Below are 26269 nucleotides of genomic sequence, written 5' to 3' on the forward strand. Positions count from 1 at the left end.
AGGGGAATAGCTGGGTCAAATGGTGGTTCCATTCCCAGCTTTCCAACAAATCTGCATACTGCTTTCCAAATTAGCTGCACCAATTTGCAGTCCCACCAGCATTGTATGAGTGTACCTTTTTCCCCTGCATCTTCGCCAGCACTTATTGTTGTTTGACTTCATAATGGCTGCCATTCTTATTGGAGTGAGATGGTATCTTAGAGTAGTTTTAATTTGCATTTCTCTGATTGCTAGAGATGGTGAGCATTTTTTCATGTATTTGTTGATTTTTAATCAAGACTTCAAAATACTTACTGTAATGCTAATTTGTGACCATTATGAATCCTCTAGTTACAAATGATCTAGCTATGTAAAAGTGCATCATCTTTGATTAGTTTGGTCAACAAATTATCTTGGGCCAACTTAGCTTACTCTTTCCCTTAAAGCTAGTGAAAAAAGTCAATTGACATCAAAGCAGTTTCCATATGTGTCTTCTGCTGTCATTTTTTTTTCTCTACCTTGCTCAAACTACCCTCAGAATCCTCACCATTGCATAAGTTTGATCCATCAGGTAAGCATACCAACACATTATTCTGTTTGTGTCACATCGTCCAGTAGATTAGTCTACAATTCCCAGGGTGCATTTGATTGTGGGAAAAATATAGGAGGAATTGCCCTTATAATTTTAAATTCTGAGTGTGGTGACTTAAGATTAGATCTTTTGATTTCAAAATCCAATTAGTGCTTTTCCTGTACTGGCTTTTCTTATTTTCTATAGCGGTTTCAAAATAGTAAATTAATTGATTTCCAGAAAATATACCATAGCAGACTCATAGAACATTGCAAACTTTCTACTTAACAAAATAACAAAACAGAGTTTGGGTGTAGAAGTTGTTTAACTAAAGGAATAAATGTCTATTAAACAACAATAACAGGGCTGGGGATGTGGCTCAAGTGGTAGTGCGCTCGCCTGGCATGCGTGTGGCCCAGGTTCGATCCTCAGCACCACATACAAACCAAGATGTTGTGTACGCTGAATACTAAAAAATAAATATTAAAAAATTCTCTCTCTCTCTCTCTCTCTCTCTCTCTCTCTCTCTCTCACTCACTTTCTCTTAAACAAAACAAAACAAACAAACAACAACAACACGAGGGGATCCAAGATGGCAGACCAGAGGTAAACAGCATTCTATGTAGCTCTGTGACCTGGGACAAAAATAGTGAGAATACTGTTTCTCTGTGAGGGATATTTCTGCTCCCATGCAGGAATTATGGCCACCATGCCTGGGTGGGGCTCAAGGCCTCAGCATCAGAGTAAGTCTCCCAATTACTTGCCCAAACAAGACTACCAGGTGCCTGAGCAGGACCATCAGCATCAGTACCAACAGCATCAGTACCAACAGCATCAGTACCAACACAGAACGTTTGGCTGCGAACCGAGCAGGAATTCTGGACACTGCCCCCATGCAGGACACCCAGCAGCTACCCATGTACAGAAACTCTGGCAGTCACTCCCATGTGGACTCCCATCTACCAACATGGGGCTCCCCCATTGCCTCCATCTTGGAACTGTGCAGCAACAGAGATAGTCTTCTACTCCCAGTAGCCTGCCTGTATCCAAGAACTTTGTACAGGCTCCAAAGACAGCTGAAACTGCATACAGCATGCCACACAGCTGTCTTCTGAACACATCGCTTACATCCAACCATCACCCAGCTTCTCCCACCCAACCCAATACCCCATCACTGAAAGCAGATCCCTCCATCTTGGGTCACCTTATGACCATCTTCAGTGGGACGAACTCCCAGTTTGGAACTCCAGCTCGCCAGGTATCCAGTTTCAAACTCCCCCCTCTCCCTAGCAAGCTATAGCCCAGCACAGTGACATCCTTACCTTCACCATCATGAGGGCGTAGATACCAGCTAACAATAGACGACCCCCCTTATTCGATGAGAGGGGAAGCAGGAAAGATACTAATTTCCAACCAAAACAATTCTTGTTTTTTCCTTCAAGATTTTTTTTTTCTTCTTCTTCCCTATTTTCCTGCCTTCACAACCCCAAGATATGTGAAACTAAGCACTTTACCTGAATTAGTATTTTGAGGGCTGGGACTTCTGAATAGTACAATACAGTTGGATATTCTTTTTTTCCCTCCATTTTTACTATTTTAAATATATATATATTTTTTTATGTACTCTACTGTCCTCCCACTTACTTGTCTACCCAAAATTACTTCTTCTCTATTCTCCTGCTACTAACCTTCTTCTTTAGATTTCTCTTCCACACTTCCTAAGATAATAACTCTATATCCTCACCTCCTACCTTCTCAGTGTATCATCCTACACCTCACCTCTGATTCTTTGTCTATCATCAGAAACTGTAAACCCTTTTAAAATCCTATATTTAGGGTAAAAATGGGAGTTCATAACCCACTTGAATCTAATGAATGAAATATGATATGTCAAGAGTTGTGTAATGTTTTGAACAACCAATAAAAAAAAATGTTAAAAAAAAACAAAACGAACAAACAAAAAAACGTTAAAAAAACCTACTGATTATATTGTAGATAATAATTGAATTTTACCATTTCTGTATATTGTGATCAAACTGTAAACATCTTGATAGCAATTAATTGTTTTTAAGGTTGTATATTGTTTATATTAGAATCTGTTAACATTGTCCTTCCCCTCAAAAGAGAGGTATTGAAACCCTAAAGGAACACCATAAGCCTATAGGGTAAAAACAATAATGCCACGGATCCACAGTTCTAGAAAGGAAGACACATAAGCAACATGAAAGGACAAGAGAGTAAAGTGCCCCAAACAAATAAAGATACCAAATTTTTAGAATCCATTGTGAGCACAGGAGAAGATATGACAAAGAAAGAGTTCAGGAGATACATAATTAAAATGATCTGTGAATTAAAGAATGATATAAGAGAGCAAGTACAGGCAGAAAAAGATTATTTTGAAAAAGAACTACATAAACAAATACAAGTAGTAAAATATTACTTCCATGAGGAGATAGTGGTTCTAAAACAAACAAACAGAAATCCTTGAAATGAAAGGAACAATAAACCAAATTAAAAGTTCAATTGAAAGCATCACTAACAGATTAGACCACTTGGAAGACAGGGCCTCAGACAATGAAGACAAAATATATAATCTTGAAAAGAATGTAGACCACATGGTGAAAATGGTAAGAAACCATGAGCAGAATATTCAAGAAATATGGGATAGCATAAAAAGACCAAAATTTAAAGTCATTGGGATAGAGGAAAGTTTGGAGTTCCAAACCAAAAGAATGAGCAATCTATTCAATGAAATAATATCAGAAAATATTCCAAATATGAAGAATGAATTGTAAATAATTCAGAACACTTATAGGATGCCAAATGTACACAACGGATTCACACCAAGACACATTATAATGAAAATGCCTAACATAAAAATAAGGAGAGAATATTAAAAGCCATGAGAGAAATGAATGAGATTACATACTGGGGGAAGCCAGTTAGGTTATGTGCAGATTTTTCAAACCAGACCCTGAAAGCTAGAAAGTCCTGGAACAACATATACCAAGCTCTGAAAGAAAATGGATGCCAACCAATAATCTTGTATCCAGCAAAATTCTGCTTTAGATTTGAAGCTGAAATAAAAACCTTTCATGATAAACAAAAGAATTTACAGCTAGAAAACTTATATACAGAACATTCTTGGTAAAATATTTCATAAAGAGGAAATGAAAATTAAAAAAAAAAACAATGAAAATCAGCAGAGAGAGATATTACACTAAAGGAAAAACTAATCAAAAGAGAAAACAAGTCAAGTTAAATAACACAAATGGTGGAGAATATAAGTTATATCTCAATAATGACTCTGAATGTTAATGGCCTAAACTCACTAATCAGAAAAAAAGACCCGACAATATTCTGCCTCCAGGAGACTCATCTCATAAGACAAGGAATCCACAGACTGAATGTGAAAGGCTGTTAAAAATCATACCACTCATTTGGACTGTGGAAGCAAACAAAGGTTTCCATCCTTGTATCAAGGAAAGTAGAGTTCAAGCTAAATTTAATCAAAAGGGATAAAGAAGGACATTTCATATTGCTTGAGAAAACCATATACCTACAAGACACAACAATTATATAAACAATGGAGCATCTCTGTTCATCAAACAAATTCTTATCAAGTTCAAGATTGAAACTGACCACAACACAATAATTTTGAGTGACTTTAACACACCTCTTTCAAAACTAGATAGATCTTCCAACAAAAGCTGAACAAAGAAATTATAGAACTCAATAATACAATCAAAAACTTAGATTTAACTGACATAAATAGAATATTTCATCCTTCAATGAATGAATACACTTTCTTCTCAGCAGCACATGGATCCTTCTCTAAAATAGACCATATATTATGCCACAAAGCAACTCTTAGCAAATACAAAAAAGTAGAGATACTACCATGCATTTTATCAGATCATAATGGAATGAAATTAGAAACCAATGACAAAATAAAAAATAAAGACTACTCCAACTCCTGGAGACTAAATAATATGCTACTAAATGAACAATGGGTTCATTTAGTAGCATATTATCAAGGAAAAGATTAAAAAATTCTTAGAGGTGAATGAAAACATTGATACAACATATCAAAATTTCCTGGACACTGTGAATGCAGTATTAAGAGGAAAGTTCATTGCATGGAGTTTATTCCTTAAAAGAAGAAAAAGTCAACAAATAAATAACCTAACATTACATCTCACAACCCTAGAAAAAGAAGAACAAATCAACAGCAAAAGCAGTAGAAGGCAGGAAATAATAAAAATCAGAGCTGAGATCAATGAAATCAAAACAAAAGCAACTATTGAAAAAATTGACAAAAAAAATGTTGGTTCACTGAAAAAATAAATAAAATGGACAAACTCTTAGCCATGCTAATGAAGAGAGGAGAGAGAAAACTCAAATTACTAACATATGTGATGAAAAAGATAATATCACAACAGACATACAGAAGATAACTGGAAATTATTTTGAAAACTTGTACTACAATAAAAGAGAAAATATCAAGGGAATCGACACATTTCTAGAATCACATGATTTGCCCAAATTGAACTAGGATAATATACACAATTTAAACAGATCAATTTCAAGCAATAAAATAGAAGACACCATCAGAAGGCTATCAACCAAGAAAAGCCCAGGACCTGATGGATGCACGGCTGAGTTCTACAAGACCTTTAAAGAAGAACTAATATCAATACTCTTCAATTTATTTCAGAAAATAGAAAAAGAGGGAGCACTCCAAAACTCATTCAATGAGAACAATATCATCCTGATTCCAAAACCAGGCCAAGATATATCAAAGAAAGAAAACTTCAGACCAATATTTCTAATGAACATAGATGCAAAAATTTTCAATAAAATTCTGGCAAATTAAATACAAAAACATAGTAATACAAAAACACCATTTGACCCAGCTATCCCACACCTCCATCTCCACCCAAAGGACTTAAAAACAGCATACTACAGGGACACAGCCACATCAATGTTTACAGCAGCACAATTCACAGTAGCTAAACTATGGAAGCAACCTTAGATGCCCTGCAGTAGATGAATGGACAAAGAAAATGTGGTTTATACACAATGGAATATTACTCAGCAATAAAAGAGAATGAAATCATGCCATTTGCAGGCAAATGGATAGAGTTGGAGAATATAATGCTAAGTTAGCCAATACCAAAAAAACAAATGCTGAATGTCTTCTCTGATACAAGGAGGCTGATTCATTGTGGGGTAGGGAGGGGGAGCATGGGAGGAGTAGATGAACTCTAGATAGGGCAAAGGGGTGGGAGGGGAAGGGAGAGGGCATGGGGGTAGAAAAGATGGTGGAATGAGATGGATATCATTACCCTAAGTACATGTATGAAGACATGAATGGTGTGAATATACTTTGTAAAGAACCAGAGATATGAAAAATTGTGCTCTATATGTGTAATATGAATTGCAATGCATTCTGCTGTCTTATATAACAGAGTAGAATAAAAAATACATTTTAAAGAAGGAACTCCCCAGTTCCCAAGATAGAAGTTCTTGACAATTGTTGCTGTTAAGATTTCATACTTGGGTGGTTTTGTGACTGCTGAGTGCTTCCTATTTTTCCTTTATTTAAATGAGTACTCTAATTGCATATACTCTACCTCTGTTCAACTATTGAAATTATCACACATTGTTGCCTGCAGTATAAATTGATAACATTAAGTTTGAAAAATAGATCCAATACGTGTATGTGGTATAACCCAGAAATTTAACCTAGGTTATATAGCACAAACAAAAGAAAGATGTATATTCAAAGAGAGAACTGATAATGCTTGGATTAGTATTGTGTCTATTCATAAAATCCCTAAACTAGAAGCACTTTAAATAAAGATGAAAGTTAGAAAATAAAAATAAATATAACCACAATGAAATACCATAAACTACCATTGAAAAAAATAAACATACATGGAGGTAGGAAGCATAGTAGTATGAGTTGTACATTATAACCCTATGTGCAAATATGATTACACCAGTGTAATTCTACATCATGTATAACCAGAAGAATAAGAAGTTATACTCCATTTATGTATGATGTATCAAAATGCATTCTATAGTCCTTTATAAATAATTAGAACAAATAAAAACAAAAGAAAAAAGTAAACATACAGGTATATGCAAGGGCACAGAGAAAATGCAGAAAAATAACTCTCAGCGAAATGAAAGGATTTAGCTAAAGTCCCTGGGTTCAATCACCAGCACCACAAAAAAGAAAAGATTGGTCCAGAGGTCCACAATGGTTTGATAACATAACATTGATAAACAGGTGCTCAGCCATCATTTAATTTATTAACAGCCCAAATAGAACACCAACAACAACAAAAAGAAAGGTAAAGCGGCTCTCACTTCTTGAGGTGGGCTATCCATTTTCTCTAGCCTATCTACATTGGTGCTCCTAGTTCTCTGGTCTTCAGACTTATGCAAGGGTTCTCCTATTTCTCAGGCCCTTGAACTTGGATTAGAAGTTCACATCTAGTTCTGAGTCCCCAGAAGATTATGGAACTTTAGCCTCCCTAGTGACATGAGCCAATTCCTGATTAAAATTTATATCTATATCTACATATTTATATATATTTATATATATTAAAATTTAGATCTAAATATCTTATTGATTCCGTTCTTCTAGAAAACCTGAAAAATCCAAATATTAAATGTCATTTTAATGTTTCCTTTCTGAAGGAGCAGGGTCAGAATGGAAAGACTTAATGGCCCTCTAAGGTCTTCAAAGTAGTAGTCCCTCATCTGCATAAGGTGACATGGATATTCTATGAACTTCTTTGTATATAGGCCCTATGTGATATTTCTAAAGGTTAAAAATTAAATGAAAAGTAGTATTTAAAAATAGAGGGCAAAAACTTTACTCTCACATTTCTGTTTTGGAGATGAAAGCTTATTTTCAACTACCAAGAGCATTTCTAAATTGAGATCTGTCCACCTGTAGTAAGAAGACATTTCTCCAAAACTTTGACAATGCATTGACTGCCTTTGTTTCACTGTGTCAGTTGTTACATTTTTGTCAGCTAATATAGAAGTGTTAGTAGAAGACACTAGCTCATTAAAAATACTTTATTATTTTACTAAGATCTTAACATCTTTTTTCTAGATTCGTAGTTGAAAACGAACAAGGGAATAAAGAAAGTAAGATGCTACTCCTTCTACATAGTAGCAAAAGTTCTCAAAATGATAAAACACCTGACTCTGTTAAGATATAGTAAAATTCCTAAGTTACATATTACATTTAGAAATTCATGAGTGTGATAAAATTGTTAGAGCTCTTTGTATAAAAAATGCAATCTATTGAAGACTATAATAGAATTTAATCTCTTTCTCAAAAAATGTAAATTTGGTGGAATTTGTTATGATAAAATTGTTCATTAATATGAATAGCAAAATAATTTGAAAAAAAACTTATTTTTAAGAAACTAGAAAATAGCTAAATTATCTATTTACTTTTAATTCTTGAACTACAAACAGAAGAGCAAATGGAAATATAAAGGATGTTGAAAGAAACAAATGAGTCAGAATTTAATGTATAAATTATTGAACTGAGTAAAATGTGAAAGCAAAAATTATTGGTACAGCCAAGGGGGTGGTATTGAATCAAAGGAGTGAGTATGATATTGTGGTTTGATATGTATTTTGTTCTTTCTGAAATTTCCAAATTAGAAAAGTTTAGATATTACGTTGTAGTGTAAAAATAGATGTCTGCATTTTAGAAGAAAAAACTGCCTGCTCAAATCTCTAGTACATGTGGATTTCTACAAAGTTGACAGGTGAAGATTGTTTGGGATCAGATTCTGAGTAATCAAACAAGAAATTCACTGAAAAGTGATTGTTATTTTGATTTTCAATTTAATTTTTATGTTTCTATGGCTCTGGCCATGTGTAATAACCATATCCCACTGGTAGCAATTTGTTTTCCAGCAGCTGGATGAAGGGTAAAGAGACCCATGAACTAATCCAAGTTTTGTCAGTACCTGACTATATGATATATAATATAACTTCCTTCCTCTTTCTTCCTTTATTCCTTAAAAAATGAGTTACTTAGAATAGTTTATTTCTAATGTAACTTCATACTTCCATTTATTCTAGATCAGTGCAAAATTTTATCAGCCAAGAAAACTTGTTATATTAATTTAGAACTTTTATAATACTATGATTAAAAACTTTTTTCTAGTGAATAGCAAGCTAAAGCTTATTTACAACTCATAGGAAACTCCCTTGAGACAGTAGTTGTAGTGGCAATTAACACTATAATTGAATTAATTTGATCATTATGTAAAAAGTTACCAGATTTGCTAAAATTTTTTATTTACTTTCTAAGATAGAAGCTTCCTCAGACATGTTTAAAATTATTGTTGTGAATCACATAAGCTCATCCTTAATTTTAAGGCATTTTAGTTTAATTTTCATGGCAATACAGGATTTAGATTTTTTTAAATAATTTTCTAGTTAACGTAATGGAGCATTTTTTGATTTTCACATTCTAACTAATTGAGAGGAATACTGTTATGCTTCATGCATAGAATTTCTCTAAAATATGCTATCTTACCTTGATGTTTTAAATCTTATTGATATGTTTCTATCTGTTGATTATTTATAGTGCAATACAGTTATTCATATGTGTATTTATTCTTCTTTTGTTAACTTATGTAAAGCTTATATAACATGAAAACATCATCTATGAAGTCATGTTTTCACATAAATAATGTAATAATGGCTTACAGACTAAAATTATTTGACTAAAGTTATGTAATTAAAAGGACAAATAGCATGCTAGACTCGGAAACAGTTTATTATATTAAAAGTTGTAATCTCTCCTTCTAATTGGTTCTTTGTGAAAACTCTCAGTCATATCCTCAAATACTTTAACATAAAGATACATTTTATAGTTACCTGCTTTTTATATAGTTTATTTTAAGGGCCACTGGATATGTAATCTTATTTGGAGTAATCATGAAACCTGAAGAAGAAAAAGCAATTTAGAAATAAAGACATTATCTGAGGCTACAGATTCTGTAGGGATGGAGTAGCAACTGTAGCCTGGACCCTGTATACAGGGCAAAATGGATACATAATTCTAAAAAGGGTCACAAAATTCATTAATTCTTTCTTTGTAGAAGTGTTCTTGTTTTTGTTTTTGTTTATCTAGGAGCTTTCTGCTCACCATCTAAGTGGAAAATTTTACCTGAAAGTTCATTTGTTTATTCATCCAAAATATACCATCACTCAAGTTTCTAAGACCTATATAAAGTCTGATAATACAGAGACATTGATGAACCTATTTTGTTTCAAGAAAGCTCCTTCTGCAGAGAGGAAACAGACCAGAAATCAACAAATCCCAAAGAAGTTTCTGCTGCCAGCACACTGGGATTCAGGGTAGCAAAATGGGTATCTGTGGAGCTCTGACTGCTCTGCAGGAGTCTGGTGGCTGCACACTGGGCTCCTGCTAGTGCCTGCGCTGACACAATTTGTCTACCTATCCTTAGGTCCCTAAAACTGATGATAGCAAAAAGCAAAATTTGAGAAGACTTTTTATTTAAAATAGGTCAGGTATGCATGGGAAAAGCAATATATATCTAAAATGTTATCTGACTTTCCACAGTAAAATGTGTTTGTTTGAAAATATCTAAAACTGTGTTTGTACTTTTCTTCCAAAAGGAGTTGCTTTAAAATATGGGAATTATGAATCCAATTGAACAATTACTAAAGTTCATAATCATCCAAAATTTTCATTGTTCATCAGAAAAATGTAAAAATCTGACTTTCTTTGGGCTGGGGATGTGGCTCAAGTGGTAGCGCGCTTGCCTGGCATGTGTGCGGCCCTGGGTTCAATCCTCAGCACCACATACAAACAAAGATGTTGTGTCCGCCGAAAACTAAAAAATAAATAAATATTAAAAAATTCTCTCTCTCTCTCTCTTTAAATAAAAAAAAAAATCTGACTTTCTCTGCAGCCACCCCATAAATGCTGTCTCAGTATTAATATTTTCCTCCTTGAGAACATACATAATATAGAGCCCTGTCTTTTTTCATCAGTAATTTTATTTCTATGTCATAGTTTTCATGAAATCACATCAAAAACATTACCATCACGTTACCTATTACAAATCTAACAAATTGAAAAACTTAGCAACATGGAAAATCAAACACTAAATTAAAAACCAAGACTTGGAAATGTTGCTACCTCAGATATCAATTGTTTTTTCTAATCATATGGTCATCTTTCTTTATAACATAATGCAAAAAATATCATTAGGTTTCATTTAGTCTGCATTTTCTCTCTCACATAGTCCCTTTTTATGCCCGAACATGCGATACTTTACTTTTTATGGTCCTGTGATTCCAAGCCTGAATTCTGTTTGGAACCTGAATCTTTTCCCCATCATGTGTATTATTTCTGGTTTCCCTAGTCTTAAAAAGATTTTTAAATTATTTTAGATGAGAAAGACTAATTATGCATAGGTATAATTTTATATACAGTACTCTTCATTCTTAGAGGTTCTCTATATGGTTATATAAGCTATATAGATGCAGTAAATTTCAGAATTGTGAAAAAAAACTCTTACGTCAGACTACTTGGGTTCTAATTTTTACTCTTCCACTTACAAGTTTGTTATCTTGACACATTTGTGCTTGAGCATACTCATCAGTAAAATGGCTACAATGGGCAGAAACCAGTTGAGTTGTTTCAAACATTGGAAACAACATGGAAAATTGGTCACACAGTTAGTGGAAGTCTGAAAAATCAGAAAGTAATATTGAATACTCAAGTTAACCCATGAATAATAACCTCAGGAAACATTTATCTCCCTAGGATTTGAGGAACAAAAGGATTTTCAATTGGCAGAACCCTTCAAAAAGTCAACAGGCAAGGAATATGGTAAATACAGTGTGCCACCTTCCAGGACCAGCATGAAAGCACATAATATAGAATGGAATAGAAGCAGAGAGACTGCACATCAGCAGAAGTCCACTCCCTGGGAATGATGAGAGAATTCGATGAATTGATTCACATAGAACAGTTACAGCAAATCCTGGTAACAAAACAAAAACTAAATAACTGTTGACTGGTTTTTATTAGTATCTGATTAACTTAAATACAAGTCTCCTCTCATCATTTCTTTATTTTCTTCATCATAAATTCCAAAACTCCATAATGAATTCACAAAAAAAAAAAATTACAGTGTAAAAGCTTAGACTATCAGGTGCAGGTACTCTAGCAGTCATTTAATTTATTTGTGTTTTCCCTGTAAGAATATGCTCCAATTTCAATTTTCTTTACCCAATCAACTCTCTTCATAAACTTTTTCCCACTGTCTGTGGGTTACATGCTTTCCTTTTGCATGAATGCTTGTAATTCTCCTCTGGAATTTTAAAAACAATGGACATGACCATTGGTTTTATTCACTGCAAGGTAGTGAATATGCAAACAGATATGTGGAAGTATGAACATAAAACATATTAGAGTTGGAAAATGGGTTTGTATTTATAAAGATCACTCAGATGTCTATTTGTAAACTGGATAAATAACACAAGTGAAGAATCAGAGAAGATTTGGAAATCTTTTGAAGTAATATAGTTGAGAAATGACTGTAATAAAACTCAGGTGTTGTCAGTACATATGGATGGAAGAGGAAGTTTCAAGATATGCTTTTGAAAAGGAAATGCCATGGAGTAATGAATGATTGCTCAAAAAATAGTCTTGTTGGTTCTCCAATTTTTATATATTTTAATTGCATGTTTTATACTGAAACATTTTCTTTTAAATTAATTAACTGGTACTGAGGATTGAACCCAGGGGCACTTTACCATTGAGCTACATTCCATTTCTTTCTTTCTTTTCTGTTTGTTTGTTTGTTTTCATTGGGAAGCAGTTACTTAGGGCCTGGCTAAATTGCTGAGGTTGGTCTTGAACTTGGGAACCTTCTGCCTTGGCCTCTAAAGTCATTGGAATTGCAGGTGTATACCACCATGCCTGGTGAAGAATCCATTTTCTATAGAGAGAATCTACATTTGTTTTTCCATGCTTGAGAATATAAGCGAATGTATGCTTTGAGTTTACAAATATTGACATATAATATACATTAGTTCTTACTTTCACATATTCTAAAATATTTTAAACTATGCCACTTTAATACTGAAAGTTAGTTTTTGTTATTACAGTTTAAACATATACACCAATAATCTTAGAGTTTGGTTATAATTCTATTTGAATAGAATAAAAAAGATTCAGAATGCCTTCGCAAGCTTTTTAAATACAAGAAAACAGATATGAATGAGTGAATTCTTAACCTTTCATTTAGATGATATTGCAGCCTAAATTTTAGACATAAAATTGCCAATATTAACTCATTTTGGTGGCTTTCCATATTGATAGAGCCAAGAAGAGAAATTCTGTATTAGGAATGCTTAATAACTAAAATTCAACTTGAACTAGATTGAGAAGAAATGTTTGTTTCACTATAGTCGATGCTATTTCTTTTGAAGGTTTGAAATTTTCTGAAATGTAATATTCACAAACTGAGTAAATAATTGAAGTATTAAAAAAAATAATGTTGAACAATACCATGAAGTTCTTAAATAATAGATGCCTAGTCTGACTTTCCCTTTGGACACTGAAAGCTTAACCAAGTTTTGCCAAAGTAGGAAGTAATCTAAATCCTGGTTGCTTTAGAGTCAGCCTATGAATTAGAAAAGAGTGCGATGAATCTCCTCTAGTGTATACACTGTTGCTGTAGCTGCTAACAGAAGGTAAGAGAATGAAGGAACTTGCTTTAAAACAGACTGCAAGTCAATGATCTAGTCTGGCATTTTGTAAACAGGGCAGGAAAAGCAACACAGCAGTTTTACAACATCAGAAAACCATTAGAAAATGTAAAAATATAGCAATCAGTAGTATTGCTTTTGAGATATGAGCATATTAGTTTATTTCTCTTTTTAAAAATCTTTCTTTTTTTTTCTTTTTTTTTATTGTTGGTTGTTCAAAACATTACATAGTTCTTGATATATCATCTTTCACACTTTGCTTCAAGTGGGTTATGAACTCCCATTTTTAGCCCATATACAGATTGCAGAATCACATCAATTACACATCCATTGATTTACATATTGCCATACTAGTGACTGTCATGTTCTGCTACCTTTCCTATCCTCTACTATCCCCCCTCCCCTCCCCTCCCCACCCCTCTTCTCTCTCTACCCCCTCTACAGACCTTCATTTCTCCCCCTTGTATTATTTTTCTCTTTCCCCTCATTTCCTCTTGTATGTTCTTTTGTATAACCCTGAGGGTCTCCTTCCATTTCCATGCAATTTCCCTTTTCTCTCCCTTTCCCTCCCACCTCTCATCTCTGTTTAATGTTAATCTTCTTCTCATGCTCTTCGTCCCTACTCTGTTCTTAGTTACTCTCCTTATATCAAAGAAGACATTTGGCATTTGTTTTTTAGGGATTGGCTAGCTTCACTTAGCATAATCTGCTCTAGTGCCATCCATTTCCCTGCAAATTCTATGATTTTGTCATTTTTCTAAAAATCTTTAAAAATATGAACATTTCCAATGTTCCAATTGTCTAGGGATGCACCCATTACATTAAATAATGAACATACTGTAATTTGCATATAACAATTTGGAAACGAGTGATAACAATGGTTTCAAGATGTCACTTTGAAGGAAAAGGCCAGCACATTGCTTTACCATCTCATAGAAACAAATGTTACTTATGATGCATTGTTAGATTTACTTATGGTAATAATAACCTAAATGGTTCAGTCTTTCAAATGAAATGAGAAATGAGATTTCAAATGAGTTTAAAAAACATGCAAAATGTCAAAGAAGATAATTTTTTGCATGATTATTTAGACATTCCAGCCGTGCATATGTTGATTTGAGGATAGAATGCTGAGAAACTGAGAGGTACATCAGAATTTTTGGAAAACTTGCTGAGATAAGAAGACAGCCTGCAGTTCAGGGCTTGTCTTTGAGAGATCTGATAATCCCTCTCATACCTATGGTCCCCAAATGAACTTGGCCCACTCTTACATAGATAAAAGCTAAAACAAAAAGGAAAATCTCAAGGAAATTATAACATGTGCTACAATATGTGAGAACCTTATATACAATATGCTAAATGAAATGAACTAGTCAAAAAAAGAAAAATACTATATGATTCCAATTGTATGAGCTATCTAAAGTAGTTGCACTAATTCAACCAGAAAGTAGAATGGCGAAATGATGAGTTGCTGGGCATTGAGTCTATAATTTCAGTTTTTTAAATTGAGAAGAACTATGGAAATGAATGTTAATGATAGGTACACAGCAATATGAAACTTGATAACAGTAAGATATAGATACAAAAGTAGCCTACATGGTGAATTTTATGTTGTGTGTATTTTAGTGCAACAGAAAAAAAAATCAGGGAGGAAAGGTCTTAATATTTTAGTTTCTAATTGAACTAAGGTGATTTCACTTTGCCAGATTTTCCAGACAGCACTGAAGAGAAAAGTTAAAATCCCCTATGAAGAATATATCATCTGAGGTTGTAATTATTTGTAACATTTTAATAACCATTGTCCAGCAAAAATAACACATAACAAGAAATTGAAAGAGAAATTGCTATATTTAAACAGGAATAACAAAATTAGAACAATGTCACAGGGGATCCAGCTAAAAGTGTCATCAGACATCACCTGGAATAACTATCCTTAATGCATTGAGGAAATGGAAGATAATATTGAGAACTTTGGCCAAGAGCTTAAAAATATACAGAGTGACTAAATGGCAATTTGGAAACAAAAATATAGAATACCCGAATTAAGAACTAGAATGAGGAATTTTAATAACAGACTAGGAAAAAAAACAAGCAAAAAAGATAATTGAAAACTGGTAGAGAAGTTAGAAAATATATTCTGAATGAAGCAAATGAAGATTAAGACTAGGGAGAAAATAGAAAAGCATCAGAAAGACAGAGTACCAGTGTGAAAATCTAATATGCGAGTAATTGATGTTCCTGAAGGGGAAGGAGATTGGGCACAGAGGCCACAGGCATGTTGTGTTAGTCAGCTCTGTGTCACTGTGACCTGAATACTTCAAAAGAACAACTTAGAGGAGGAAAAGTTTATTTTAGGCCCAAGGCTTGAGAGTTTTCAGTCTATAGCTGGCCAACTCCATTGTTCTGTGCCACATGTGAGGCAAGAGGACATGGAAGAAAGCTACTCAGCTCATGGCGTCTGGGAAGGAGAAAGAGAGACAGGAGAGGGAAGAGAGAAGAGAGAAGAAAGAAGAAAGAGAGAGCAAAAGGAAAGGGCCATAAGGAAGATGAACCATTCTAGGGCACACCCCCAATGACCCATCTTCCACCAAACCCCACCTCCCTACAGGTACCAACCAATTAGTCCATATAAACTGGAATGGACTGATTTAGATACAGCTTTCATAATATAATCATTTCACCTCTTGAATTAATGCAGGAGATTTGGGGGAACACCTTATATCCAAACTATAACACATGGATTACTAGAACCCCCTCGGTTGTTAAGGAAGTCAGTTCCTGTGCTGACATGTTGAAGCATTGGGCCTACATTATATTTTTAGCAGGTGTACAGGTTCTGATCTAATTCCTAGCTCTTTGATCCACTGTGAGTTGACTTTTGTGCAGGATGAGAGATAGGAGTTAAGTTCCATTCTACTAACATATATTTTCTTCCAGTTTTCCCAGCACTGTTCATTAAAAGGCTATCTTTTTTTCGACTTGTGTTTTGGGCAACTTTGTCAAGTGTCAGATAACTGTATTTATGAGGGTTTGTCTCTTTTACTCTATTCCATTAGTCTTCATGCTGCCTGTTTTGGTGCCAGTACCATACTTCTTTTGTTACTATTGGTCTGTAGTAAAATTATTATTATTATTATTTAGGATACAAGGAAAACAGTACTCCCATACATTCTTTGTGGAACTGCAGATTAGTGCAACCACTCTGCAAAGCATTATGGAGAGTCTTCAAAACCTAGGAAAGGAACCATAATATGACCCATCCATCCCACTCCTTGGTATGTATCCAAAAGATTTTAAATAAGCATACCACAGTAGTGCAGCCACATCAATGTTTATAGCATAAAGAAAAATGGCATTATTGTATTTGCTGGTAAATAGATGGAACTGGAGACTATCATGCTAAGTGACATAAGCCAGTCTCAAAAATTCAAAGTCCAAATGCTTTCTTTAATATGCATAAGCCAATCCAAAATAAAGAGGGAGCCAGTCATTGTGACACATGCCTACAATTCTAGCAACTCAGGTCACTGAGGCAGAAGGATCACAGATTCAATGCCAGCCTCAGCAACATAGCAAGACTGTGAGCAATCTAGTGAGACTCTGTCTCAAAATAAACAGAAAATAAAGGGCCAGGGTTATCACTCAGTGATTAAGCACTTCTTAGGTCTAACTCCTGGTACAAAACCAAACCAAACAAAATAAGCGGGTATAAAAATAGAATAAAGGTCAAAGGATTAGACAAAGGTAAATGAAGGAAAAAGGAAGAAGGGATGGGATAGGGAAAGACAGTGAAATGAATTTGACCTAACGTTCCTGTGTACATACATGAATATACCACAGTGAATCTCACCATCATGTACATCCACAAGATACTAATTTTAAAAAGCTATAAGTAAATAACAGAAAGACCAGTAGAGTATAGGAAAGGAAACAGGAAGGGAGAATGAGAGAGAAAGATGAAGTACTTTGGACTTAATTAGAACAAATTATATTCCATAATTTTATGGTTATGTCAAGATGAATCTTAATGTTTCATACAACTAAAAAGAACCAATTAAAAAAAATCCTCCCAGGCTGGTTAAATTAAAATAAAACTATATCTACTTACAAAATTGTAAAGATGAAAAAGGGGTAAGTGTAGAATAAAAAATAAAAATATTACAAAGATAGATTACCTTTAAAAGATCAGGAATTAGACTGTCAATTTTTCATCAAAAAATGATGTAAGGTTGAATATGGCACATGAAATTCCCAGATGAAAGGTCAGAAATGCTGGAACTAATTAAAAGAAATGAAAGTGGAAAACACAACAGTAACCAGTATATTAGAAAGTGAACATTAGAATTACAACCTATACAGACACATTTGTTAGCTTACTCCTTTCTGCCTGTGGATGCTGCTGAGAAAGCATCATTCAAGTCTCTCTTCCTGCTTCCATCAAGTCTAAATCAGAATCGCTATTCGTCATCAGAGGGCTGGGCTTTGAAACAACTAATGAGAGTCTGAGAAGCCATTTGGAGCAATGAGGAATGAACACTCATGGACTGTATGATTGTGAGAGATCCAAACACCAAAAACTCCAGGGGATTTGGGTTTGTCACTTATTTATTATGGAGGAAGTGGATGCAGCCATGAATGCAAGACCACACAAGGTAGATGGGAGAGTTGTGGAACCAAAGAGAGCCGTCTCAAAGAAGATTCTCAAAGACCAGGGGCCCACTTAGCTGTGTAAAAGATCTTTGTTGGTGGCATTAAAGGAGATACTGAAGAACATCACCTATAAGATTATAATGGGAAAATTGAAGTTATTGAAATCATGACTGATGGAAGCAGTGGAAAGAAAAGGGGCTTTGCTTTTGTAACTTTTGATGACCATGACTCTGTGGATAAGATTGTCATTCAGAAAAACCAGACTGTGAATGGCCGCAACTGTGAAGTGAGGAAAGCCCTGTCAAAGCAAGAAATGTCTAGTGCTTCATCTCGCCAACGAGGTCAAGATGGTTATGGGTACTTTGTTGGTGGTCATGGAGGTGGTTTTGATGGAAATGGCAATTTTGGTCATTGGGGAAACTTCAGTGGTTGTGGTACCTCTGATGGAAGCTGTGGTGGTGGTGGATATGGTGGCATTAGGGATGGCTACAGTGGATTTGATAATGATGGAAGCAATTTTGGAGGTAGTGGAAGCTACAAAGATTTGGAAATTACAACTATCAGTCATCAAATTTTGGACCCATGGAGGGTGGAAACTTTGGAGGCAGAAGCTTTGGACCTCATGATGGTGGAGGCCAATACTTTGCCAAACCACAAAACCAAAGTGCTTTGGTGGTTCCAAAAGCAGCAGTAGCTATGGCAGTGGCATAAGGTTTTAATACTGCCAGGGAACTAAGCTTAGCAGGAGAGGAGAGCCAAAGAAGTGACAGGGAAGCTACAGGTTACAACAAATTTGTGAACTCAGCCAAGCACAGTGGTGGCAAAGCCTCACTGCTACAAAGAAGACATGATTTAGATAATACTCATATGTATGGGGGAAAAAAAAAACTTTAGGACTGTATTTGTGACTATTTGTGTAACAGGTTATTTTAGTTTCTGTTCTATGGAAAGTGTAAAACATTCCAACAAAGGGTTTTAATGTAGACTTTTTGTTGTTGTTGATGATTGTTAAATGTAATAGTCTGATCATGATACTGAATAAATATGTCTTTTTAAAAATGTACTATGTAAAGTTAGTCTTCTCTGAAGCCATCTTGGTAAAACTTCCCCAACAGTGTGAAGTTAGAATTCTTTTAGCATGATGCCAAGTTCAGAAACTTTGGTTTAGTTGTGACCTTCTGAAGTTCACCATTGAAAGGGTCATTGAAGCAGTCGTGGAATTATTTGGTTTATAAATTTAAAAATGATTGTTGGCACATCTATCTAAATTGAATAATGATACCAGATATGTAATAGATGGAAATGAAGCTTGTATATCATCCATTATCATGTGTAATGAATAAATGATTTAATGCTCTTGGGAAAAAAAAGAATTACAACCTATACACTATTATCTCAAAATAATAGAAAATATGTAGTATAAGTGGAAGAAAAACAAGTATGAAGACAGTGTATTAGAATATCAGTCCTCATATTATATAGAAAAACAAATAATGTCAGGTATCTATGTATTTCTTTATCTACATAGACTTTGTGTGCATAAGTATGTGTATGTATACTGCTTCAAAGGAGTACCTACAATTTTAAGGATATACAGATGATGGAAGTAAAGAATAGAAATATCAATAAGAGAAAAACATAAACATACACAAATTCTGGAGACACTATACAAAAATCATATGCTAACATCAAAGGAAAAACATATGAATAAAAAAATATTATTAGGATTGTTGTAGGCAGTTTTTTCACTGCTGTGACCAAAAGACACGAAAAGAATGATTGGAAGAGGAGAAATTTATATTTGGCACTCATAGTTTCAGAGGTCTCACACCATAAGTGTCCAACTCCAATGCTCTGGGCCAAAGTTGAGGAAGAACATCATGGCTGACAGAAATGGTAGATAAAAGTAGCTTGGGACATTGCACCAGGAAACAGAGAGAGAGCCAGCTCCCTTCACCACAGACAAAATATAGACCTCAAGGGCATGGCCTCAATGTCCCATCTCCTCCAGCCAAACTTCATCTGCCTACATTTACTACCTACCTAATCTCTACCAGGGGATTAATGCACTGATGAGGTTAAGATTCTCATATCCCAATTATTTCACCTCTAAACTTTCCTGCATTGTCTCACACATGAACTTTTGGGGATACCTCATATCTAAACCATAATGGAGTTAATGATGGACATTATCATTTAAAAAAAAGGCTCAAATCACCAGAAAGTTAAAACAATTTTAAATTCTGTGTTCACTTGATAACAAGCTTCACAATATAGTAAAAAATAATCAATAAAATTAAATATAAAGATAAGAAATTTTAAGGATTTTCATGTCTTTTTTATCAAATAGTCCAATGAAATAATAATTTCAAGATCACTTTGAATGAAGTAAAAATCAGACCAGATGATATATAAAAAAACACTATTCTCTGAAACCGTAGAATATATATTCTTGTCAAATGTAAAATTGACCTTAGACTGGATAATAAAGCAAGTCTCAACAGCTGTGCAAAGATAAAAATCACATAGAATATCACATCTGACTGTAGTGGAGGAGTTAAAGTAGAAATCAATCAATGAGAAGAAAGACAAGGAGGAGAAAGTGAAGGGAGAGAGAAAACTGATTTTCTATCATTTTCTGTACTGATTTCTTCCCATTTTCTCCAGAAGTAACACTGCCAGTTATTTCAAATTTGCTTGTTTTTATTTGAATGTACAGCTATGCTTTCTTCACACTATCTAACACATCTACACAGCAGCTCTCATTACAATTCCTCCACAGTCAAATGTGTCAGCTCATTGGAGAAATGATTGATTCTAGTGCAAGGGCAGAGAAAATGCAAGATGAGACTGGAACCAAAAATAAGAAAGACTGTGGTTAAAGAGAGAGAAAAAGATATTTATTAAAAAAAAAAAAAAGATCAATGCCAAAGGAGAAGGGATCCAGCCTGAAATGAGCTTCTAGACAAAAACTGGAAAAATTTGATCTATAAAATAAGTAGTAAGACAATTGGATTATAATACAGAGAGCAATAAATAATAAGTATATTTGAGTTTATATTGGAATAAATAAAGTCTAAATGGACAAAAGTAAGTGATAGAATGAATTTTAAGTTAAGGAAAAGTGACAAATCTTCTTCCACTAAAGAATTGCAAATGAAAATCATTCAAATAATAATGGAAATAGAAACTCTAATCTCTGACATTCTTACTGAAAGCATATCACCCCAGTCCAGTCTTGAGAAGAAAAATCAAGCAAGCCCATGTTGGGAGGTATCTCCAAAATAAATGACCATTATTCTTCAAAAGTATCAATGTCATTGAAGACTAAGAAAAACTGAGGAGCTGTCAAAAATGTGAGGAAACAAAGGAGATACAGCTACCCAAACTAATTAATAGGTTCAATTAATAATATTTTATTAATGTTTATTACATATTTATAAATACACCATAGTTATTCAATAAGTTAAAATGTAGGGAAAAATGGGTAAGGGGTAGGCAGTAGCCTTCTGTGCTTGCAATTCTTATGTAAACCTAAAACTTTTTCAAAATTAAAAATTAAAGATAAAAATCAATAAAGATGGTTATTCAAAGGTGACATATACATAAGAATAGGATGATTCTAGAAGTGTTACATTAAAAGTTTGTCATTGGAATTTTTTTTACGTTTTTCTCTCTTCTATGGCCTGTATTTGTGGATGGAAATTATTCTCCATAAAACCAGAGAAACCTGGGCAGAACATACTGCAAAACTTGCACATTTAAGGTTTATATATGATGCTAATACCTTGGAATTAATACGTTGTTATTCCTTTTACATGATAATTAACTAGTGAAAATTACATGAACAGGCTTAAAATACAAAATGTCTTTTATGAGAAAATGTAACTGGGCTTGTATTTGCAGATTATTAAAACTTAAATGAAATAGTATCTCCTAAAATCTCTCATTTATAAAATACCAACATTTTATAAATTTAACTGTTATGCAGTGAAATATCCTCTTTATAATTGTAAATTTTTCTTCTTATTTTTTTTAATTGTAGATGGACACATACCTTTATTTTGTAAATTCTTATTTTTGACTGTTATATATATTCTCTCTAGACACTCAGATAATATATATTTGTAATGTTTTATATTTGTATTAATATTCCTTTTTAATCTATTATCAGTTGAAAATTGGACTAAAATATTGAGTCTTACATAGATAATTTGTTTTTAATGTGAGTTCAACTCAAGTTACTTTCTTAAATACTTGGGGATTCAACTTTCCATTTCTATTAACAAAGATATGGGAAAACTTTCACCTACATAAACAGTGAAATTTTTTATTGAAATCAACCAAAACCAAAATGTAAATGAGGTTTATAAAGATAAACGGAAGGATTTAATCTTTCTGGAGGGACTCATTTAAAATATTGTCTTCTTTTAGGTTAAAACAATTACTTAAAATTCTAAGTTTTATGAAAAGCAAGTACAAAACAGTTTCAACAACTATAAAATCATTTAAATATCACATTATTTCTATCTGATGATTATATTAATTTTAGCTGTATGATTTTTCTTCAAAGTGTTTTGGTTGTATGAACTTTTGTTTATGTAAGATATAATGTTCCAAGAATGAAAAATAATATAAAACCTTCCAATATGTAAAGTGCTTTCAAATTAAAACAGATATTTTTATTAATTCTTTATTAAAACTCATTTTAAAAATCAGTTAAGGAGGTCAATAATGCAATAATAAAAATGTATTAAATCTTTAAAAACTTCCACGAATAGGTGTAAAACAGGGCTGAGAGTAGCTCAGTGGTAGAATATTTGCCTAACACATGCAATGTCCTGGTTTCAAGCCCAACATTACAAAAAAAAAAAAAAAAAAAGACAATTGCAAAACAATGTTTTTGCCAAAATACGCATATACACAAACCAATAGTATATTTCAGTTGCATATATTTTGCCATATTGGGGGTCACCCCAGAAGTCTTAAATTTTAACTATATTTGAAAACCATTGTTAATGGAAGAGTAGGAATATAGATAAACTTCCCACAGCTATTCCTAACTAAGAGGCACTAAGAATACAAATTGAGTTCACACCTTGGGAAAGCAAAATTCCTTTTACCTTATTTTAAGATTTCTATTGTAAGCTAAACCAACATTATTTCCAAAGTGAGAAAGGTCATTTTAAATATTTCAATTATATTATATGCATACATTATAATGTGACTATTACTAGGAAATAAGCCTCATCTTCAAGGTGATAAAACATGATAAATTTCTCATGTGTGTTTGATACAAATGTTAACACGTTTTCAATAATCAATCCATTATTTAAATGCTTTACTGTCTGTTAGCCACAAAAGTCAATAACAAAAGTTAATTTGAAATATTTTTTTTTCTATTTTTGCATCTAAAACTCTTCAATTTTTCTCCCTGAAGCATATCTAGTATAAGCAGACAATGATTTCTGCATTCTCTGACTACCACCATTTTTTAATAGATTGTATGGTAAAAGGCAGTCTTAATGTCAGCTACATGTAAAGGGAGATAATTATAGCACACAATTCAAAATGGCATTTTAAGCCAAGTTTTTATATTAGTATTTTATAGTTCTCTTTTAACTTCATCAGATACTTTTGCATTTCTGTTAGTAATTTAAAAAATCAATAACAACATAATCATCAATAATAATTAAAAGCAGTGGCTCTTAGGCCTGTAGATGCTGGACAGGTAACTAAAACCAAGATAAAGCTTAGTCTTTATTTTTTGTCTTTAGTTTCTTTCTTAATCTCTGTTATGTAGCCATAGTTTTTCAAGAACAGCAGAACGATCGTCTCATGGAAACTAAACAGTTCCCTTCCAGGTTCACAGGTTTAATAGATAAATGTCCTGCATCCTACAAAGATATTAAAGATATCTAAGGTGTGGTAGAAAAGGAATGCTGCCTATGAGAGGGCATAGAAGAGTTGCACCACAGTTGGGTCAAGGAGGACTCTTGTCACCTCTTGGTAAAATGGTGTTTCTTTAAAAACAAATTTTGTAAGAAATTCTGGAGACTACTATAATTCTTTCTTCTCTTATTTTTAGGAACTTACAAAACAGAAAATTCTTCCTTATGCTTGTAGAAGCCAGAAAACTGAGATGGTGTTTTGACAGGGCCAAATGCTGCCTGGGGGTCCTTAGAGAGAAATGTCCATGTATCCCATAGCTTGTGAAGGCAGCCAGCCACTCACTGGCTTCCCTTGGTTTGTGGTTACATGGTATCATTTCAATCTCTGCCTCCATCTTCACATGGCCTGTGCTTCTTCTCTGTGTCTTTCTATTCTGTCTTTTATAAGGGCTTTGTCACTGGATTTGTGGCATACTCAACAACCACACCTTTCTTTCTAAGGTTAAAACAGAATTTAGTTATACCTTTTTTATATGCTACAAACTTTCTTTATAAAAAAGAAACACGAAAACTTAATATAACCTCATTGTGCCAAGAACTTTAAACATATTAAAATAAAATGCACAGCATTCAATGGCAAATATTTAAGCATAAATTGTTTATGAAAGCTAAAATGATATATTTTAAATGTTTTATGCATCATTTACTCCTAATTAGAGTTTAGATTTAAAAAGCAAAGAGCTTTTGGAAGTTCCAGTTCCAACTTCCTTTATATTAATTCAATTATAATCTATTTAAATTTTCTGTAGTTATTTTAGGGTCAGCTATGTAAAGTCAGAAGAAATGACAATTATGATGCAAACTGAAATATGATTCAAATATTTTAATTGAATCAGATGATCCATTTAGTAGGAATTTTGACCTGGAAATTTCCCTGGTGAAGAAGCACAAACTGTTCCAGTACCTTGATATTATAACTGTACTTGGAGCTCATACTTGGAGCTTCTATTGTAGTTTTTTCTCTTTATTTTATCATTTTCCCTTCCTTTCAACCTAACTTACTGGAACATTATTTGTTCTTTGGTAGGAACACAAAGTGAATACATGTAAGGTATATTACAGGACATTTTCCTCTTTCCTTGGGGAACAGGTGTCTAAGGACCCAGATATGTTTCTAGCATTTCTGAATAAACACCTTAAATCTAACTAAGGAAATTTCATTTCAGGCTTTACTTGAGTGCAAATAGTTTAGAAAATTTTTGTTTGTTTGTTTGTTTGTTTAAATAATACACAGAACAATGTGTAGGATGTGCATACAATAGAATGCAGACTTCAGTTTGTATTACTATAGAAATAGATTTGAATGTCTGCTACATTGTATGCTATTTGTTTTAAAACTAAATATTCCTATATAAAATTAAAACATAAACAAACCCAGCTATGTACTGTTTATAAGAAATATGCCTTGAGCCAAATGGAATAGAAACATAAAGTAATAGTTAATCTATACAAGGTGAATGTAAATTTTTAAAAATTCATGAATAACTAGGTGATCAGAAAAAAATAAAACTGGATATATTAAGTTGGAAACATTTTTTATTTTACTCCTGATGTATACAATCACAATGATGAAAACAGTTAACAGCTTGGTGAATAATAACAAAACATCAATATATACAAAATAAAGTCTGTGAGAAATAAATGAAAGAACATCCCAAATCACATATTAACATAAAATATGAATAAAAGGTAGAGTCATGGACTCTAACATAGATAAGTTTTTCTACTCTAGGAAATAAAGCCATTATTTCTGCTCTTTATTTTGTGAAATTAAGAAAATTCCTAATGTTGGGGAAATTCTGATGAATTTGTTTGAGAAAAATTAAGAGCACATTAATAAAAAATAAGCCATATTAATGTCCAATTGTGCATCCTGTCTACTTTTCTCACAGCATTTATCTCACAGAAATTTTAATTTATTTTGAGATAAATCTATTTGCAAGATTCTATAGAATCAGTGTTTTTTCTATTTAAATTATAATAGTATAAAAATTATGTAATATACCCCTTATTATTTGGCTACTCTTTTTAATTCAACCTAGAATTTTCTACAAAAAAGTATCATAAATAAGAATTGACTGACAAAACAAAGAACATCCATAGCGTCTAGCTGACTAAATGGCAAAGAAGTCATCAGTGATCATCAAAGGACATATAAGCTAACTCAAAGAGGTTCTCAGGGACTAGAAATGAAAACAATTAAAGATCAATAAATTTAAATACATTATTTATTAAAAAATATACGTACACATGCAACAAGACCTATAACACTCATGTATACAAACACCCCTGATATTTCCCACTTGGAGAATATTTA

General features: G+C 33.3%; 1 pseudogene; it reads left to right on the forward strand.

Annotated features, from left to right (window-relative positions):
* Positions 1-1757: 1757 nt before the first annotated feature.
* LOC114103636 (heterogeneous nuclear ribonucleoprotein A1-like) lies at positions 1758-18720 on the forward strand (annotated as a pseudogene).
* The last annotated feature ends 7549 nt before the right edge of the window (positions 18721-26269 follow it).

Source organism: Marmota flaviventris, chromosome 1 (assembly GCF_047511675.1).
Source record: "Marmota flaviventris isolate mMarFla1 chromosome 1, mMarFla1.hap1, whole genome shotgun sequence".
NCBI lineage: Eukaryota > Metazoa > Chordata > Mammalia > Rodentia > Sciuridae > Marmota > Marmota flaviventris.